Source organism: Eretmochelys imbricata, chromosome 26, assembly GCF_965152235.1.
Source record: "Eretmochelys imbricata isolate rEreImb1 chromosome 26, rEreImb1.hap1, whole genome shotgun sequence".
In the NCBI taxonomy this organism is placed as follows: domain Eukaryota; kingdom Metazoa; phylum Chordata; order Testudines; family Cheloniidae; genus Eretmochelys; species Eretmochelys imbricata.
The window spans coordinates 12,656,020-12,671,118 of record NC_135597.1 but is presented as its reverse complement, the minus strand read 5'-3'; the positions used below and the strand labels follow the sequence as shown (position 1 = coordinate 12,671,118).

Below are 15,099 nucleotides of genomic sequence, written 5' to 3'. Positions count from 1 at the left end.
GGTCAGAAGGGACCACCAGATCATACCTCTCACCTCCTGTATAGCACAGACCACCAACTGCACATCAAGCCCAGCAACCAGAATAAGACCAAAGTACGACAGACTTCAGGAGACTAAACCAGTGCGTGCCACAGATAGAGAACACCAATGACAAGGAACTGATTAAGTGAGATATACCTATGTGGGCAAGAAATACAAAGAGTATTTGGGGGGGAGGGATAGCTCAGTGGTTTGAGCATTGGCCTGCTAAACCTGGGTTGTAAGTTCAATCCTTGAGGGGGCCATTTAGGGATCTGGGGCAAAAACTGGGAATTGGTCCTGCTTTGAGCAGGGGGTTGGACTAGATGACCTCCTGAGGTCCCTTCCAACCCTGATATTCTAGGATTCTATGAGTATCTTTGCTTGTGATAATTTGGTCCTTTCAAACTCAGCCCTAGCCAGAACCAGGAAGGAAAGCAAGAAAATGGAATTTGTTTCTCCAAAATGTTTTGTGGGCTCGGGTTTGCGTTTTGGGTGGCGAGTCAGATCAGCTACTTAATCAAACCTGGCCAACTGTTGGGGAAACCATCTTTGATTTCTCTTCCATTTTGCAGATGCTGAAAAATGGACTTGGAAAGACCTCACTGCGCATCTCGCGCTGGAGTGATGGCAGCGGAGTTCTTCGCTGCCCAAAGCGCAGCTGTAGCAGTTCATTTCGGCGGCCTGAACAGCAGCTCCCGGGCTCTAGTTTTTTAGGAAAGACGCTGCAAAGGGAAAAGGGGTAACTTTGACGGCAAACAAAAGTGATTCAGCATTTTTGGAGCAGCAAGATTAGTCAGTCCTGACCCACAAAGCTTTGGAGAAACAGAACGGAGGGTAAGGGTGGAGGAGGGGAATCAACGGGCGTAACTTAGATCCTGAAGTGAAAAGGACATTTTGAGGACAATAAGCCGGTTGAGGGAACAACTCATTCAGAAACAAGAGGCCCATTGAGGAGCAGGGAAGGCCGAGACAATAAGCAATTCAGGCCAAGTTTCCTCAACAAAGAAGGCTTGAAATATGGAACAACTGGCAAATGAAATGAATGGAGGGCACACACTCGATTTTGGTAATCAGTGGATACAACCACCAGCTAGATTCAGAGGGTGAAATCCTGGCCCCATTTAAGTAAATGGGAATTTTGATATCGGTTACACAAGGGCCAACATTTCACCCATTGAATTTAAGGCCAGAAGGGACCATGATGTTCATCGAGTCTGACCTCCTGCAAAACACAGGCCAGAGAATTTCATCTCCTACACCATGCCCGTACTTGTGGTTGAGCTAGAGTGCGTATCTTTTCAGAAAGGGACATCCAATTTTGTTTAAAGACATCAAGTGATGGAGAATCCACCACATTCCCCAGGGAAGTTGTTCCTATGGTGAATTGCCACACTGTTAAAAATCCGTGCTTTATTTCTATCTTGAATTTATCTAGCTCCAGCTTCCAGCCCTTGGATCTTGTTCTGCCTTTACCTGTTAGATTAAAGAGCCCTCAGCTATCCCCAGGTAAGTATTTATGGACTGAGCTTCTTAACTCTTTGGACGCCGGGGAAGAAACGTGATGAGACATTGTACACACATGGTGATGCTCTTTGTGTTTCCTTTAGGTGCTAGGGGGCAGGGTCCTGGATCAGGAAGGTTCCACCATTTCAGTGAGAAATTCTGGCTTTGCAGCAGTGGATGGCTCAGGGGACTGATAAGTGGATACAGAGCATTTAACTTCCAAGTCACCAGCTAGAATCCAGTCCAGGTTGGGGAGTGACTGATAGTTACCACCACCTGATGTCTGCTGCTTGGTGGCTTATGTGAAATGAGTTTGGTGCAGTCCAACCCCAGTGCACAAGTGTCCATATCATAAGAAATACCAGCACAATTGCCCTTTCCGTCACGTCACGTCCGTGGCTTCAGTGGAGAAGCCAAGGCTCGTATGGGTCATGAAGAGTGAACCCTCCCACCTCCAGCTCACAGAGGGATGTTGAGAAGCTTGCTTTCTGCTGTGCCTGCTGCAGTTAAACATAGGGCTTCAATGTCCAGAGCTGTCAAACCAGCTTCTTCTACCAGCAATACAGCCCTGTAAGAAACAAGAAACCCTGGTCTTGAACACAGGGGAAAACGTTTTCATCCTCTTTTCTATGCGGTGTTTTCCTCTGGATACTGAGCCGAAACATGAGGTTGTTGCTCAGACAAGACTTCTGTTGAGGTCATTGGGAGTTTTGCCTGAGTGAGAGCTGTACAAATCGGCCCAAGGTTTTAGTGTTAGAAACGATATTTTTTTCCTGCTGACATGTGAGTTGGTGGAGGTTCACCCATCTTTCATCAAATTCAAATCGGTTTCAGGGCTCTCTTTCTATTCATCTATTCTGGGATTTTCTTTTTTTCCCCCCTTCTCAACATTTTCTGTCTCTCGATCTCAGAAAGAAAGCGAAACTCTGAGATAAAGAGAGAGAGAAAGTTTCTTGGAGTTTTGCGCTCTCTCTCTCTGTGTCTCAGAGTTTCCCTTTCTTGCTTTCTTTATGGCTCAAGCCTCAGGAGCAAAGCCTCATGCTCCTGTCATAACAAATTAACCGCGTTCCCCGCCAAGTGTCGAGAGGAGAAAAGAGCAGTCGAGACAAGCTCCGCGATGGAGTGGCTGCGTCAGAGTAAGCTTAGGCCCGTGGCTGTGGCATGTCACCCAGGGATGCGGACAGAAATTTCAGCAGCACAGGACATTTTTAATTACTGAAAGCGCTGGTTCATTTCCTTTGAATTGTTCCGCCTGAGTGACTCTAATGCATTCCCTGTAGCCGTGCGAGGGGGGCGGGGAGAGCACACACTTGCCCTCCTGACTGCTTGCTCCATCGCTCAGCGAGCTCGATGGATTTTCTCTTAAATCTCTGTGTTCACATGCTTTTAGATCTCTTGGCAGCATGCAAGGCAGCTGGCAACAGCCCGCGCAATGCAAACCCACTGCTGAGGTGCGTGAGGTTAAGAATAAATGTTACTTTAGCCAGGCTAGGAGAGACATGGACTAGTGGTCTGAATACCGGGCTACAAGCCATGAACTCCTCAGTTCTAATGGCGTCTCTTACTTACAGAGACAGCATTTTAGTCTTTACGGCCAGATGATGATAATATAGCCTGACTTTCCATGCAACCCAGCCCAGAGAATTTCACGCAGTGATTCCTGAAGTGGATGGGGGTTATCCATCCCCACGGCGTAAGAGAACACTAGTGAGTCCTATTCCATGAATTGTATCAACATAGTGCCTAGGAGTCCTCGTCATGGACCAGGACACCATTGTGTTAGGTGCTGTACAAACTCAGAACAAACACGGCCCCTGTGCCAAAGAGCTGAAGCTCTAATTGTAATACAAGAGTCTAGATAAGGACAGGCAGGGGAGTACAGGGAAAAGATGAGACTATATTGGCAGTCTTTTTGAAATGTATCCAGTTGTGATTTTAAGACTCCTAATGAGGATGCACTAACTATTATTTGAGTATCTCCATCGGTAAAACGGGAGTAGTGCTCATCTCCCACCCAAGCTTGCTGTGGGTATTTTGAAGCTAGAAGGCCCTAGATAAGAGCGTTAGAGAGAGGCAGGGTAATCCAGGGCTTAGGGCACTGGAGGAGGACCTTGGAAACCTGCATTCAGGTCCTGTCTCCGCCACTAACTCACTCTGATCTTGAGCAAGTCACTTTCCTCACCTGTGAAATGGGGAGAACAATCCTGCTTTTTGGTAAGGATCACAGAATATCAGAGTTGGAAGGGACCTCAGGAGGGCATCTAGTCCAACCCTCTGCTCAAAGCAGGACCAACCCTCAATTTTTGTCCCAGATCCCTAAATGGTCCCCTCAAGGACTGAACTTACAACCTTGGGTTTAGCAGGCCAATGCTCAAACCACTGAAGCTTAGATGGAAAGCACTGAGTGATCAATAATGAGATGCATGATTAATAATACCCAATTAAAATAGCCACTTCTTCCCCATTCTGAACAATTCAGATAATTCCAACTGCATCTACAGGCTGCTGTCCTTACACAAAAGTTCGGGGAGTTAGAAAACTATCAGTTTTTATACTAGTACCGTGTTCTCGAATATAGCATCATTACACCAAAAGTGATTCACAAACTTCCCCACACAACATAACTAGGAATCGTTCGCTCCCTAGTGAACGGTGTGAAACATGACAACGGTTTAACAGAACCTAGCTACATCACATGACAACTTAAGACCGGACACTAAGAATACTGTCTATCTACAGGTGCTCCCAACGAGTCTCCGTCGTGGTTGCTGCGGGAACTTTTGCCATGTTAAATTCCAGCTGAAATAAAACTGCTCCCCCTTTGAATGGCATTTCAGAGGGACCATTCTGATCCTCTCGTCTTACCTCCTACACAGCACAGGCCATAGGATTTCACTCCGTGATCCTTGCATTAAGCCCATAACGTTGTTTTTGGGACTCAGCTTCGACTATCACAACACACGTTCCCTCTCCCCATACCAAAGCATACATTTGATTGCAAGACACTAGCATTCTCCGGCCTCGCCTATGTTAAAGCATTTTTGTAAATGGATAGAATTTTCAAGTGACTAAGGTAGTCAAGCACTTAACTGCCTCAGATGCTTTTGCAAGCAGTGTGATCGAGTGGTTAGAACACTGGACTGGGAGTCAGGAGACTCGAGTTCATAGAATATCAGAATCATAGAATATCAGGGTTGGAAGGGACCTCAAGAGGTCATCTAGTCCAACCAAATTCCAATCTAGTCCAGTTCTATTCCTGGCTCTGCCGTTCAGCAAGTCACTTCCCCACTCTGCCTCAGTTTCCCCATCTGTGAAATGGGGATAATGATATTATCCTCCTCTGTAAAGAGCTTTGAGATCTACTGATGAAAAGCGCTAGGTATTACTATTTCTCCTACTGTGCTAACACCAGCTAAATTCCGCTGGTGGTAGCAACAGTGGGAGCATAAACAAGGCTGTTTTTTCTAACTCCGCTCAGAGCAGATCTAGACAACCTGGCGATAAAACGGCTGATGGCTGGTTTATGCTAGGTTTCCCACCAGTGGTACTGGTGTAGGGGAAGTGGTGCAATAATCATGGTGGGAGATGTTCATGAAATTGCCGGTGTAGAAAAGACCCGGGAGCTAGCATTCACAGCTCAAAATGGGCAGCGGAGGAGCGCTCATACAGAGAGCCAAGATGGTAACAGTTCTCTAGGCTCTAAGTTACGAAAAGGTCTCATGGAATAATAGAAAGTGCCAGTGTTTCTGTAGTTTTGGTACCATCCTGTTTAATGTGATAGAACAGGAGAAACTTTCTACAGATTACCTCAACCACCGTACTGAATTTGAGAGATAATTATCTCTCCCTGATGTAGAATTCTATGAGATGGTTTAGCAAACCTACACAAAGGGTCACATTCATCATGAAATTCTATAGGTTTTTCAGAGTAATTTCTAGGGATCCTTATTAGATTTCTATAACCCCTATTGTTTCCATCCCTATTACATTGTACAGAACTTTTTCATGAATGGAAGGAACGTGAAGGGGCCCATGTGGAAAGAGGAAGCCTCAAGGTGACCCATTAACAACTTGAATGTTATGAAGGGCAATTGATAAAACTGACTGAGAATTCTCCCAAGTGAGTGATTCTAAACTAGGGCCAGAAGCTAAAAATTAGGAATGTAGAACTAAAATGGAGATAATCAGGGAAATACCATGTGCTCACTTCATCGTATTCATCGGAGCTGTAGCTCATGAAAGCTTATGCTCAAATAAATTTGTTAGTCTCTAAGGTGCCACAAGTACTCCTTTTCTTTTTTAAAAGAATCATTAAAAGGATTAGAAAACATGCCTTCTAGTGATACATGCAAGGAGCTCAGTCTTTTTAGCTTAACAAAAAGACGACTACAGGTAACTTGATTATAGTCCATAAAGTACCTACACAGGGAACAAGTATTTAATAATGGGCTCTTCAATCTAGAAGAGAAAGGTCTAACATGATCCAATGGCTGGAAGTTGAAGCTAGACAAATTCACATGGGAAATAAGGCATACATTTTTAACAGTGTGAGTAATTAACCAGTGGGACAATTTACCAAGGGGCATGGCAGATTCTCCATCCCTGGCCATTTTTAAATCAAGACTGGATGCTTAGTAAAAGATCTGCTGTAGGAATTATTTTGGGAAAGTTCTACAGGAAGGTCAGACTAGATAATCATAATGGTCCTTTCTGGCCTTGGAATCAATGAAATCTATGAAGCTCTGGAGGTCCCCAGTTCTATCCCCTTATGTGGGCCATTCATACAGACCTCTGATGACAAAGTGACCAGAGTCTACTGGTCACTGGAAGGCCCACTTCCAGTCAATGCTATCAGCATTTCTGTTGTTAGGTTTAGTGTGCGGGTGCTGGGTGGGGTTGTGTTTGATACACAGGAAGTCAGGCTTTCAGTGGTTCTCGACCTGCGGCCCAATCAGCACACCGCTGTAGCCCATGTGACAGCCTCAGGGCCATACAGTTAGTCTGTGTCCCACAATGGTAAACAGATGGAGAGTCACTGGCCTAGATGATCTGGTGATTCCTTCTGACTTACTGAGTAGCTCTAGTCGAGGCAACAAAGGAATGTGGTCATTCCCGGCAGCCCCGCAGTAGCATCTATCTACCAATGTAGGTACCACGCAGCGTTGGGGGAGCAGAGACTCCTATGCAGCCTTGCCTAGAAGGCAAAGATACTGAGGGATGAAAAAGGCAGTTATTATCAGCAGTCCTCCCGCCCCATGAATCCCGTACTGAGTTTCAGGCCAGCTCTGGTAATCCTAGACCATTGTCTATTTCTGGGGGATTTGCAGGAGATAGTAGAAAAAGCAGGAAGGTGGGATCTGCCAAGTAACGGCAGTTGTGTTGGGCCAGGAGGCTTTCCCTGTTCCTAAGATTCCTTAACAATCTGCTCATTTAAGGGCCTACTTTATACAGAGCAGAACACACCAGTTATTGCAGGCCACAAGACTCTCGCTAGGAATCTGGCAGAAGAGCGTGCCATGCGCCCGGTGTGTTGGAATGCTAGTCACTCGTGCTATTTGGGTCCGCTTCCAAACAGCTGAAAAATGCCTGTGGCGGAGGAACACCTTTGTTCAGAGGTAATACCACCGTGGGATTCCCAAGGGAGAGATCCTGGGGCCAACTTCAAGGCCGTACTCGTACGTTATCGCATGGCACGTCCAGAGGTGCCACAATTTATGTGAATTAGTGGGGGCGGGGGGAGGAGAGCAGGAGTGAAAATGCAGCAGTTTGGAAGTGATGTTGAGGGGGGACATCAGCAGGAGAGTCAAAATTTACGGAGACATGTCCTTTCTCTTCCCCGAGCAGTTACAGCAATAGGTACATAGGACACAACGTACATAACTTAGGCAGAACAACTACATTAAATGGTGGGGAAAATTCCCAGAGGGCTTAATCCCAGTACTTTTACTAGATTTGGATTGTTTGCTCATAGTGTATGTGACTGGTCTAATCTATTAATTTTAAAATCAATTCCCTCCCGCCTCTAATGATCAGCACACGTGAAAAAGATATGGAAACATTTGGCCCTTTCCATTACAGAAAGGTGGGATCAAAAAGCTAAGTAATATGGGCCAAGTATTGAGGCACACAAATCCCCTGGGATGGGGAAAGAATGAATGAATGGAGAACACACACACATACGAGGTACACTCTTAAGTGTGAGCACCTCTCTGAACATCCAGCCTCTTCCCCTGATGCTGCAGAATTCCTGCCTTCAGCATATTTGCTAGTGTTTTGTCCAGTCGGGTTTATAAATTCCCACCCCTTCCCTTGGGAGACTATTCCACAAGCCAGTAATCTCACTATCAGGGAGCTCTTCTGATACTCAGCCTAAATGTTCTTGCCATTCATTCAACTGCTTTAGATGATCCTTCCCTGCTCCTGGGTGCTTACAGCTTTTGAGTGTTTCCAGGAGGTTATGACTGGCCCTTCATTGTCACTTCGCCAAGCTAAGCATGTCTACTTTTAATCTTTCTACCAAAAACTGCCCCGCTCCAGATTCTTCTTCTTCCTCCTTTCAGAACTCCCTCCCTTTCATCATCAGTATCCTTTGAGCCCTGAGATACCCAGAAATGACCACAATACTCAAGGTGTGGTCACGTAAGAATCATAGAGAGAGGTGCTTTTTTGAAAACATTACCCTCAGTCTTTGGGAGCATGTCTATATTGCAGTCAGAAGGCGTGATGGCAGATAAAAATTTAATCTACCTAGTCTGGGCCCTGGATACACGAAGCCACGGCAACGAAAGCTTCAGCAGAGCCTATACACGACCGAAGTGGCTTCACTGCGGTGGGACCCAAGACAGCTAAATTAAAGCTATCTTGAGTGTGGCTGCCTGAGTTGCAATCACACCTGTGACTGCAGTATAGAAATACCCTTCGGCCCTAAGTCCTCTTTCAGTGGGATGTAGGCTACCACAGCCCAGATTCTCAAAGGGATTTAGAGTAACAGCCGTGTTAGTCTGTATTCGCAAAAAGAAAAGGAGGACTTGTGGGACCTTAGAGATTAACCCATTTATTTGAGCATAAGCTTTCGTGAGCTACAGCTCCCGCACATTACACGGTTTTGAGAATTTTACCCAGGTTGTAGTAGATCCCCATTCTGGGACATAATGGCCTGCCCATATACAGGACCAAAAACCAGAAAAAGGGCCAGATTCTTGGCTGGTGTGAATCGTCACTCCATTGAAAATATTGACCCAGGTTCAGTGAAGCCAATGGAGCTATGCCAATTTATACTGAGTGAGGGTCTGGCCCAGGGCCATAACTCATAAAAATAAAGAATGAATGTGAGGTAGAGACACAAATCCAGAAAAACCTCACTCTGGACTCATCGACACAAGAAGGTTGCACCAGTATAATTTGAGATGTGAACTGAAACCAATAGAATGACACTGGTGTCAAAGACCGTGTGGACACCTATTTTGGTACAAGGGAGGCCTTTTCCCAGTTTCGTTTAACCGGTTCCTGATAGACCTGAGCTAAACCAAAATAAGCCACCCCTATACTACAGTAAATACCCACTCAGCCTTTTGCACTGGTTTATATTGGTTTAAAAAGAGATTTAAGTTATAGCGGTGCAACTTTCTCATGTCGACAAGCCTTGAGTCAACGTATATATTGTAGATCTTACAACGCTCACACTACTTATACTCAGTATTACAAGCAGGAGAGTGAGTTTGTGGGGGGGGGGCGGAGGGTGAGAAAACCTGGATTTGCGCTGGAAATGGCCCAACTTGATTATCATACACATTGTAAGGAGAGTGATCACTTTAGATAAGCTATTACCAGCAGGAGAGTGGGGTGGGAGGAGGTATTGTTTCATGGTCTCTGTGTATATAATGTCTTCTGCAGTTTCCACAGTATGCATCCGATGAAGTGAGCTGTAGCTCACGAAAGCTTATGCTCAAATAAATTGGTTAGTCTCTAAGGTGCCACAAGTACTCCTTTTCTTTTTGCATCCTCATTCTGACATTTCTCTCCCCCTTGTAAGTGGTTCCCCTCTTATATACAGTACTGAATCTTCTCAGTCTACATGGCATGCTTATCCAAACAAACGCTCCCCCTCCAAAGCTGTGTAAAACAAAATCCCGCCCCAAGCAAGAGCGACACCCATTCTACATGCATGCTGGGATCAATCCAGTAGTAATCATATTCCACACTTCCACAGTGCCTTCCACTCTAAGGTCTCAAAGCACTTAAATGATTAACTTAGCATCACAACACTCTCAAGAGGTTGGCAGGGCATTGCCCTTCCCCCACCCCCCTGGTTTTACAGGGGAGGAAATGGAGGAATACGAAGCTTACTGGATGTGCCCTAGGTCACACAGTGAGCCTGTCTAGGCCCATCCAGCCATGTTCTCCTCCTCGCCCCCCATCACCACAAGATCAGAATTTGTGGCAAAGCCACGAATAAAATGTAGGCCTCCTGATTCTTCTGATGGTCTCTCTTCATAACAGGGGAAGGACTCCAGCTCCTTTAATCTCCCCTGCACACTGGCCTATGAAGCATCATGTTCACAACAGACATGGCTGCAAATGGAGAGACTTTTTTGTGTCCCTAACTTGAGGGACAAATCTCCTCTCCAAATTGCACACGGGAATCTCTTCCAGCCTATTCCCCACTCCATGCATGCACCTGAGTTACACATAAGAACCACCTTTGGAGAAGTGTGCTCGGCAAAGCTAAGAGGGGAGTTTAAACCTATGCTCGCAGGATGAAATCCTGATTCAAACTTCCAGCACTGAAGTCAATAGAATTTTTGCCTGAATAAGGACTTCCGGACTAGCCTATTGTTACAATTATTTCTAACATTCTGACAATACTCTTGGCACATTACAAAATAAAGACAGTCCCTGTATCCAGAAGGGCTTACACTGTTAGAACCGATTGTGTCTCCTAATTACCCTGGCATTTCATTAAGTAACCTGGACACAAGGACGGGAACCTCCACAAAGGTGCAGAGCAGCTGTTTTGAGTTGGGATGGTTGTCTCCTCCGCTGTTGGCAGGGAGTTGTTCAAACAAGGGTTTAACCCAACCACACGGTGGTCTCCTCAGGCACAGTGTATTTTAATAAACTGTTGGGTTTTAGTACTTCCTTAATATGTCAGATGTTAATCCATTTATGAAAAATGTCTTTGCTAATGGAATCCCAATGCTCTAGAACTTGGAAATAAGAAAGTCAGCCAAATACGGTACTCAAGAAAGGGGCTAATTAAATCGGTGTGTGTGTGTGTAAAAGGAAACTTCCTGCTGCAGCCAGAAATACTCTGCCTTTCCCTTCCATAAAGATCAGGTGAAGCAGAATTCATAACTGTTGTGAAAGAACAGGACGTCCCTTGCATTATAGCTTAGCCTGCTTTACTGCTTAAGACCCTTAAGCCACACCACCAGAGACTTGGTCATTATTATCATCATCAATCATTTAATATGTCCATCACTGTAATGGTGGGAGGCGCTGGTTGGAATCAGGGGCCTGTACAAATACAAAGGAAGACAACCCCAGAGAGTTCACGACCGACGTACATTTCAGAAGCTCTCTCGCAAAAAGCGATGCTGGGATAAAAGCGGAGGATGTGAGCTGAGGGGCCAGTAACGCTCTCGGATCTGATCCCTCAGCCCTGCAATGGTATGGGGGGGGGCTCATGGACATGAGAAGAAGGATGGTATCAGTCCCATTCCATTGCAATGCTACAGTCACTTGAGGTTCTAGCTTTGCACCCTTATGATGAGAATGTATTCTTTGCATTGTGGTAGCAACACAGGGCCATAAGCAAGGATTGGGACCCCTGTTGCGGTAGGTGCTGTATGTGCACAAAATCAAAAAGCCCCCCTCCTCCTGCCATCAGGGAGCTCCATGGCCAGATAGCCAGCGTGGGTTCTGTTATGCAAATGATTAGCCCCCTTCTCCCCCAGATCAACAGGAAAGCTGTTTGTGATCCATCAGCCCTCTGAGAGGATGAACAACATGGGTTAAAAATAATAACTATTATTATGTGGCAGCCAGCAGGGTGCTTCACAGCACACACACAAGACAGGTCCCTGCCTTGAAAAGCATAAAAATCTACATGATAAATAAACAAATGCCACAGTTGGGGGTGGGGGCTCTCAGGCTTTGCCCCAGGAAGGGGGAGGAGTTGGGTGACAACTTCAACTCTATGCTACTTTCTCAGCAGGAGGGAGAGGACCTTTCCCCTGAGAGCGCAGAGCTCTTGTTGGTTGGGGACCCTCCAAGGGCTCTACACTACAGGGGCTGTGACACCAAGGGAGAGATGGACAAGAGCTATTCTGTATTGGAGTCTCTGCTGCCATATGCAAGTACTGAGTTAATTATTCCTAGACCAGCCTTAACAAAAGGGCATACCCTAGTCCAAGCCTGGAACTTCTCCACTGAGGGGAATCCATAATGGCCCTTGGAAACGTCTCCCATCACCTGCAGTAACTATTTTAATCTAATCTGTATTTTCCCTACTGTAGCTTCAGCCAGTCACCTTTCTTCTGTCTCTAATGCCAGAGAGGAATTTTGTCCTACCTTTAACATCTCTTTGCAAAGTTCTAGACACCTGCTTTTCTCCAGGCTGAACCTTCGCAGCTCTTGGCCCTAGCCTAGGACTTGGGAGATCCTGCTCCACCACAGACTTCCTGTGTGTCTTTGGGCGAGTCACTTAACCTCTCTGTGCCTCAGTTCCCCCATCTGTACAGTGGGGATAATAGCACTGCCCTGCCTCCCACCGGTGCTGTGAGGATAAATGCATGAAAGGCTGTGAGGGGGGCCACATCTGTACCTAAAGGTGATTTAACATTCTAACTTTCTATTCTGAGTGCATTTGTGAAAAAATTTGTCAGCCATTGAAGAAAACAAAAGACAAAGGGGAACATTTACCTAGAAAAGGTTTTTTCTTTCTTTCCCCCAGCTTAAGGTCTAAGCCGATCTGTCTACGCATAACATGTACTTTCTGCACTGTGCAGTTTTGCTGGGATCCTTGAGCTACTGCCTTCCCTCCAGTCACAGCACACCTAGTCATTCAATATCTTGCAAGTGGAAGGTCTGAAGATAGTTTTTCAGGTCTCTTCCTCCTCTAGAGTCTTAGTCACATTGTTCCCCTGACCGGGGTCACTGACCCGAACAAAGAGTTATTTGCTAAACCAACATCGATAGGACTTCACTGAGCAGTGGGGGCAGGAAGCTGCTGGAGAGAATGCTTGGTATTTATTCACCTGAGGGATCTTTTCCGCCCTGAAATAAGCAAAGCCTATCTTAGTTTCAGGCACTTATGTGGATCTTATTCGTTTTTCTCAGCTGGTAAATCTGATACATCATTCAACTTCATTAATGAAGATACCAGATGTTCAGTTAGGAAGATGATGTTTAATGGTAATTTATTTTTGAGCACGCAAACTGGGCATCTTCGAAGAAGTGCTGATACAACATTCTTGCAAGGTTTTGACATCTCAGACTTATTAAAACTATCCTCATTAGAATGCTCCCTCAATTTGCTACTTGGAGACAATAGCCACCTTGCAGGCGCTGGGTTAAGAGAGCATAAGAATGCCAACGGCTAGTTTAATAAAAGCTTTTTGCTCTTTCTGAGCAAGAGTGACCCAATGCTTGCAGAGTTTTTGCACTTTTGAAAGGCAATCTACTAAAGCTAAACCAGAATGCATACACTGATGCACTGATCCACCCACGAAAGCTTATGCCCAAATAAATCTGTTAGTCTTTAAGGTGCCACTGGACTCCGTGTTGTTTTTGTGGATACAGACGAACATGGCTACCCCCTGATTCTTTACACTTGTGCTAGGAAGTTTATCAAAGGTCATAAAGAGATCCACTGGTTGGGCAGGAATAGATCACATTAATGCAATTTAAAAGAAAAACAAAGAATTAAGAAAGATACTGCCAATAGGACAGATTTTGGTCTGCAACTACACTGGCTTTAGTGGAGTTACCCCTAGTTTAAACCACAGTGAGATCAGAATCAGGCCCCGAACGTTCCAGAGCTGAAGGTTTAACGCAACATTAACACTACAGATAAAACAGGCTGATTATATTAAAATGGATAGTTGCACAGAACAACAGAACATAATACTCTGTATTGGTACATGCATGTATCTATTAAAGATGCAGCAAACCCACAGAACCACTTCCCCAACATGATGAAAGCCCCAGCTGATCTGGTTTTGCAAAACGAAGGCTAACTCTGGTTTTGCTTCTCTTGTGTACCCTATATGTAGAAAGTGGCTGCCATTACAAGAATAAAAGCAGCGCACAGTATTATCTGCAGTGGCTGCAGTTTTCAACTAGACTTGGCGTAACAAATAACTGACAAGCACCTAGCATCGGTTTGAAATGCTAACTATCGAATGGTGCTTGACAATTGTAATTATCCATTCCTTCAAAAGAGAAACATTTGTTTTCTGCAGGTCTCATTTTGCAGGACAAACAGAACATACAATGGGCTTTCTTCTCCTTTGCGATCCATCCCTTGCCCCTTAAAAAGGAGAAGGATAGACTCAACATTGGTTGTTCAGCGGAGATGATCCTTGCAACTAGCTGCCTTCTACAATGAAGCATCCCAACAGCAGCACTTATTGAACCTCAGGACCGAGAGCCACTTAGAGGATTTAGATGCCCAGTTTCCATTAATTTTAAGGGGAACTGGATGTCCAAATTCCTTAGGATGCATTGAAAAGCTCAGCCCACAGCTCTAAATTATCCCTCTGTCTAGAAGTCCAACATCCCATTCTAGATGCAATTTGCCTCTTCTAGCCCACTTCTAGAACACTACAATGCAGCAATGGGCTCCAAAATGGAAGGTGCTCTCTCTCTAGTGTGCATGTGGGCTTATTGCTAAACTCCCTTTGTTATATTTTTTGGGGTCAGCTGTGCCACATTTTTAAGGCGCAGTATCCCTCAGTTTGATCTTTGTTCGGCTGGAAGGGACAGTCAAAACCACCTTTCTTGCCCCCTCAGAGGTGAACAAGCTGTGTTTGCTACCAAAAAGTTTATTTTCAGCAAGCACATCGGATTCCAAGATACCACACTGTATTGCTAATCAATTTCTCTTACACTTGCAAACAAACAATGCTGTCGCGTTTTCCCCACCCCTAGATCAGTTAAGAAACAGCTTTTGTAAGCAAGAAACAAAGCCCAGGAACACCAAGGTTTTGAAGTCTGGAAAGAGAATGGAAACAGCATGTGGAATAGTTCTTACCTGGAATGGTTTGCATTCTTTCTCCCGTTAAACGTACACCACACCAAACAAAAAACACCCCAAACTTCCTCCTTTATCCACTCAGTCTTGTTAAACTCCACGGCTTAATGAGCAGATTATAGAGAATATAAAGCACTTTCCTCTCTCGTCGGCTCTCATGACGTGAAGTTACCAAATCCACCGAGATGCCTGCATAAGAGGTGAGCGGACTGGTGTGTGTGAGAGAGTGAATGAGTGGGGGGGGGGGGGGCGGGAAATGAGAGAGGTGGGAGGATGGGAATGGCAGCACAGGGTTTGATATAATCCCTACAACTTCAGAA

General features: G+C 45.3%; 1 protein-coding gene across 1 annotated transcript in view; it reads right to left on the bottom strand.

Annotated features, from left to right (window-relative positions):
* Positions 1-15,099, bottom strand: part of SLC4A5 (solute carrier family 4 member 5) — a 106,852-nt gene that overhangs the window by 87,042 nt on the left and 4,711 nt on the right. The window lies entirely within an intron of this gene.